We start from the raw sequence: 6,522 nt of genomic DNA, 5'->3' as shown, positions 1-6,522 counted from the left end.
AAATGGGGGAAATTTATGGTATGTCCATAAAACTGAGTAATGCTCTTAACTAAATTATACTGTTAGATATTAATTAGTGCTAATGTTTCAAAGTAGAATCAGTGTGATAAAAACACTTTAGAGACTAGGAAAAAATTCAGTATTTATAGAATTCCTGGAAGGAATTTTTAAAAAGATTTTGAGTCCACAAACAACTGTCTAAAATGTACGTTGGTATTTTTTCTCAGTTGTTGCTTTCCCTAGATTCACTAGCTCCTGGAGAATAGACATCAATCTTGTCGTTAGTTAAGTCCTGGCTTAGAATGCTTCCTGTCTCAGGGGTGTCACTGAACACATTTGATAAGTGAGTGAGTGGCATGATCCTCATCCGGGTAGTCAACCTCTAGAAGAGAAATTTCCCATCCTCTCAGCTGGGGTTTACAATCAGGCACGAGATCACAGAAAATAATAAAACACATGATAGCATAGGACCCCTAAGTGGTCCCCATGAGGACAGGGATAGCCGAGACCAACCAATTCTAATAGAAAGAAAGTTAACGCATTCAAATTGGAAAATTTGAGGAAAATTTTTAAAAAAACAATTTTTGAAAATCCATGCTCACGATATAAGAGACTTGTAGAGTTGGAACAGAGACACAGTGCTAGAAAATGGGAAGAGTTCAGGAGAAAGGCCTGAGGATGGAGGGCGGGAAGGGCTCCTGTGACACAGAGCAGAGAGCTTCATAAAGACAGCCACCTAGAGAAGGGAGAGCGCTGCTGGTCTTCCAGCCAGCAGTGACCTAAACAAAAAAACAAACACCCTGACCTCATCCTCTCCTTCTTCCTGATGTCCCTCTGGGGCTCTTCATGGTCCAGCCCTCACCAAAGCCTGGGGCCCCAGGAGCCTGTTGACGTATCCCTCTGTCTCAGCTTCTTCTACAAATCATGGTGGAGGGTGGATACTGTGACACAAATGGGGCATTCAGCTCAGGAGTGAGCCTTGGACCACTGGTCTCATGTAAGGAGGAAAGAACTGAGGTAAAATGCAGAGGCTGATGATTAATACCTCTTACCTAAATTGCTAGGCTGGACAAGCAACCAGTCCTTTGAAGGCAGGCTGAGGAGGTTTTAAGACCATCTGCCTTAGTCTATAATCCTTCCGGTATGGCAGGGCTGAGATTTAGAAAGCAATTAGTGGGCCAGAGTACAGGAGCTAGGAGAGGTAAAAGAAAGCAAGTGTTTATCTTTTCTGTACTGAGTCATATTAGGTTTGTGGCTCTAAATTGTGCCACTCTCAAAAAAGCGAAACCATTTGCCACCTTTTCCTGCACTTAGAATAAATAGCCTCTAAGAAAAGATAACAGATCTTGATTCAGGAGTCTCAGGATACCCATGAAGCAGGGATTCAAGACGTGATGCACCTCCTAGCAATGTGTTTGTCTTTAGATGACTTGTTTCTCAGGGTTTTTGTTATGAATGGCCACAAATGGAATGGCTTAAAACAAAAAAGTGTAGTCTCTCACTGTTCTGGAGGCTGGAAGTCTGAAATCAAGGCACCAGCAAGGTCATGTTCCCTCTGAATCTCCACGAAAAAGTCCTGTGCTTCCTCCCAGCCTCTGGTGGTGGCTGCCAATTCTTGCTGCTCCTAGGACTGCAGCTTCATCACTAGATCTCTGCCTCATCTTCACATGTCCATAGTCCCTGCCTCCACACCCCTCCTTCCTTCTAAGGGCACTGGTCATCGGATCCAGGGTCCACCCTGATTCAGTATGGCTTCATTTTTTCTTTACATCTGCAAAGACTGTGTCTAAACAAGATCACATTCATAGGTACCAGGGACAAGGAATTCAAAAAAAATTTTTAGGGGGGGAAAATCTCTCAATGCAAAACAATGAACAGCAATAATAAAAATAATAAATATGGATTCATTTTTATGAAGAATTTAATATACTGCTTTCATACTCCTTATGCCCCTTTGTCTATTTTTTCAAATCTCTACAATGAGTGGCAGGTGGGCATATGGGCACAGCACACAATACATGGGTGGGCAGAAAGGCACTGTCTTACTTTCTGCAGCTGTGGATCTTATTTGACCCTCTTCTATCACTGGCTCTGAACTTACTATCACTTCTTCTGCTTAATATGTAGCCTATGACTAAATTTATCCCTTTACAGTTTTAAAATGGTAAAATAATCCCTAGGGCTTTCCTGGTGGTTTAGATGGTAAAGAATCTGCCTGCAATGCAAGAGACCTGGTTTTGATCCCTGGGTCAGGAAGCCCCCTGGAGAAGGAAATAGCAACCCACTCTAGTATCCTTGCCTGGGAAATCCCATGGACAGAGGATCCTGGCAAGCTGCAGTCCCTGGGGTCACAAAGAGTCAGACATGTCTGAGCAATTAACACACCAGAATGAACCTACTAACTACTATATGGTACAAAGGAAAGGTCTTTTTAAATTTTAAATTAAATATCATTATGCGATACTGTTAGTTTAGTTACTGAATTCGTTAAAACAAGTAATAATTGTAGTGATATCAGTTTACATCCTTGACCACCTCTTTGAATTTATACATGTGTTTTTTGCAGTAAGTAAGTAAACTGAATATAAAGACAGTAAACATCTTATGTATTGTAGGGATCTGTGGTCTCTTAAAACATTATGGTTTAGAACAACACCTGGAGTAGTCAACATACAAAGTTGTATCAAATAATGATATCTACTGCTTAGTGTTCAAGTTCTTTAGGCTACCCAATATGTTCTAAAAACGTTTATTGAATGAGTGTATAGATACATTTCAATCTATGTTATATCTGTGCTTTATTGCTCAACAATTAAACCTTTTACTGATTTAAGCTAGAATGACTAACTTCTTTTTAAAGCACCATTGAGAAATAACTACATATAGTAGATAGCATTCTGAAAGGAAAGAAATCCTTTGTGCCTTGCTGATCCTGCTCACAGCACCAGTTGTCTCGCTGTTCACATTTTCTGCACTGTTTGCTGAATCCATAGCAGGCAAGACACGAGGTAAGAGGCTAGAAGGAGACTTAAGGAGCTGTAGGAACTTCAGACATGTTTATTCTTTCCCGGCTGACTCAGCAGCCATACCATAACCTAAAACAACACCACCTCTTTCCTGGCGGACACAGCGGCCGTAACAGCATTCTCTCCTGGCTGACGCCACAGCCGTAGCAGCAGGCACGCTGTATTCTCTCCTCTAGTGGCTGACCCAGCGGACACAGCCGTGGCACAGCAGTGATGCTGAAGCTTTCTTCAGGTGAAGCTCAAACAGATGTAAACCCAAAGTATCTCGTGACCAAGTGAGAACCTCCTGACATGCATGCGCAGTACTTCAAATGATCTCAGCTGTTACATAACCGAAACAGAGAAGCAGCATATGAACACAATTAAACAGTTAGGAACAAGAATAGAGGAACTTAATAAAGAAGTTCAAGCTTCCAAAGATAAAGTATTAGCTCAAGACATTGCAGCCAAAAATGCAATTCAGCAATTACACAAAGAGATGGCCCATCGGATGGAAGAGGCCAACAAGTAATATGAAGAGGCACGCCAGGAAAAAGAAGCAATCGTAATGAAGTATGTAAGAGGTGAGAAGGAATCTTTAGACCTTTGAAAGGAAAAAGAGATGCTTGAAAAAAAAACTTAGAGATGCAAATAAAGAATGTGAGAAAAACACTAACAAAATTAAGCAACTTTCTCAGGAGAAAGGACGATTACACCAGCTGTATGAAGCAAAGGAAGGTGAAGCTAGTAGACTCATCAGAGAAATAGACAAAGGAAGATATCAACTCTCACATCATTAAAGTAAAATGGGCACAAAACAAATTAAAAGCAGAAATGGATTTACATAAGGAAACCAAAGATAAACTCGAAGAAACAACAACAAAATTAACTCAAGCAAAGGAAGAAGTGGATCAGATTAAGAAAAATTGTCAAGATATGATAAAAACATATCAGGAGTCAGAAGAAATTAAATCAAATGAGCTTGATGCCAAGCTTAGAGTCACAAAAGGAGAACTTGAAAAACAAATGCAAGAAAAATCTGACCAGTTAGAAATGCATCATGCCAAAATAAAGGAACTAGAAGATCTGAATAGGACATTTAAGGACGGCATGGATGAGCTAAGGACACTGAGAACAAAGGTAAAATGTCTAGAAGATGAACAATTGAGGACAGAAGATGAATTATCAAAATATAAAGAGATTATTAATCGCCAAAAAGCTGAAATTCAGAATTTGTTGGACAAAGTGAAAGTTGCAGATCAGATACAGGAGCAGCATCAAAGAGGTAAACAAGAAATTGAAAATTTGAAGGAAGAAGTGGAAAGTCTTAATTCTTTGATTAATGACCTACAAAAAGACATCGAAGGCAGTAGAAAAAGAGAATCTGAGCTACTACTGGTTACAGAAAAGCTCACTAGTAAGAATGCACAGCTTCAATCTGAATTCAGTTCTTTGCAATCACAGTTGGATAAACTTTCCTGTAGTGAAAGTCAGTTACAAAGCCAATGTGAACACATGAAACAGACAAATATGAATTTGGAAACGACATTGTTAAAAGAAGAAGAACTTCGAAAGGAGGAAGTCCAGGCTCTGCAAGCTGAACTCACTTGTAGACAAACTGAAGTTAAAGCATTGAGTACCCAGGTTGAAGAATTAAAAGATGAATTAGTGACTCAAAGACGTAAGCATGCCTCTAGTGTCAAGGATCTTACCAAACAACTTCAGCAAGCATGAAGAAAGTTAGATCAGGTTGAGAATGGAAGCTATGATAAAGAAGTCAGCAGCATGGGAAGTCATTCTAGTTCATCAGGGTCCCTCAATGCTCGAAGCAGTGCAGAAGATCGATCTCCAGAAAATACTGGCTTGTCAGTAGCTGTAGATAACTTCCCAGAAGTAGACAAGGCCATGCTGATTGAGAGGATAGTAAGGCTGCAAAAGGCACATGCCCGGAAAAATGAGAAGATAGAATTGATGGAGGATCACATCAAACAGCTGGTGGAAGAAATTAGGAAAAAAAACAAAAATAATTCAGAGTTACATTTTACGAGAAGAATCAGGCACACTTTCTTTAGAGGCATCTAATTTTAACAAAGTGCATTTATGTAGGCGGGGTGGCATCACGGCATCTTTTTACACGTCCCATCCAGCTGATAGTGGATTAACATTGGAACTCTCTTTGGAGATCAACCAGAAACTACAGGCTGTTTTGGAGGATACATTGCTGAAAAATATTACTTTGAAGGAAAATCTGCAAACACTTGGAACAGAAATAGAACGTCTAATTAAACACCAGCATGAACTGGAACAGAGGACGAAGAAAACCTAACACAAAGCTCTTCCTCAGTGAACAGACAAAGCCACACGAGGAACAGGTGCCACTGCCTAGGACTGTCGGAAACTTCTCCCTGCTTTGTGTGGCAGCTAGTACAGTTTGTTTTGCTTCATCTGTATAAAAAAGTACCTTTTTACAACACAAATGCATTGCTGTGTATACTGTAAGAATGTAAGCGCTGAGGAAACTTGTTCTTGTCCAGTGACAGCCTGTCATTGAATCTGAACAACGGAATTTAATTTGCTGATAGTCATCTGAAGTGCTGAACATTACAACAAGGGCTTCTGAAAACCCCTTCTCCATATTTCTTTCCTTTAAAATACATAATGTCAAAAATGATTTGACTTTCCAAAATTATGCATGAAAGAACAGGTGTTAATCATTCAGTAATATGCTATTTCTCCAACATGAATAAAACTAAAGAAATGAGAAAAAAAAAAGTCATTACTTACAAAATGTGGGATGAAAGGGCCTGAACACACTATCTTGGCTAATTTGCTCTCTCCCCACACTTTGAAACTATAATTTTGATTAATAATCATTGTTACATCAGTTGGGTTCTTCAGTGCAAATAACATAATTCCCAACTCAAACTGTCCTAAGTGATAATAAGAATTTATTGCCTTAGGTAACTAAAAATCTCTGTAGATGGAAAAGTTGATGATGTATTTCAACCAGATCTTAAGTTTATTTTTTGGCTATTTTTCAGCACTTTTCTTCTCTGTGAGTTGGATTTTTACTAGGCTGACTTCCGTGGCTCAAAGAGGAAGGCTGCTGATCATTTGTGGTCTATACTATTCATCCTCCAGATCTAGAGAACCAGGCTTATTAAGTGTTTTCATCAAAGGATCTGAGATTCACGCTGATTGAGGTGAGTGTGGTCACAGGCTTGCCTTGAGCCATTCCTCCTGGCAGGGGAATGAAACATACTGATTGCTTTAGATAAATCAGGGACTGTCCCCAGATGAGTGCTAAAAGGTGGATACCTGAATGAAAATTAAAATAAATTTTAGAAAGTGGTACAGCTTCTCTGGGGGCTCAGTGGTAAAGAATCTGCCTGCTAAAGCGGAGATGTGGGTTTGATTCCTGGGTCAGGAAGATCTGGAGCAGGAAATGGCAACCCATGCCAGTATTCTTGCCTGGGAAATTCCACGGACAGAAAAGCCTGACAGGGTCGCAGAAGAC

General features: G+C 39.9%; 1 pseudogene; it reads left to right on the top strand.

The window, feature by feature from the left end:
* Nucleotides 1-3,321: 3,321 nt before the first annotated feature.
* Nucleotides 3,322-5,352, top strand: LOC110152975 (coiled-coil domain-containing protein 186 pseudogene; annotated as a pseudogene).
* The last annotated feature ends 1,170 nt before the right edge of the window (nt 5,353-6,522 follow it).

This window comes from Odocoileus virginianus, chromosome 19, assembly GCF_023699985.2.
Source record: "Odocoileus virginianus isolate 20LAN1187 ecotype Illinois chromosome 19, Ovbor_1.2, whole genome shotgun sequence".
Classification (NCBI taxonomy): domain Eukaryota; kingdom Metazoa; phylum Chordata; class Mammalia; order Artiodactyla; family Cervidae; genus Odocoileus; species Odocoileus virginianus.
This window is presented reverse-complemented; position numbering and strand designations above follow the sequence as displayed.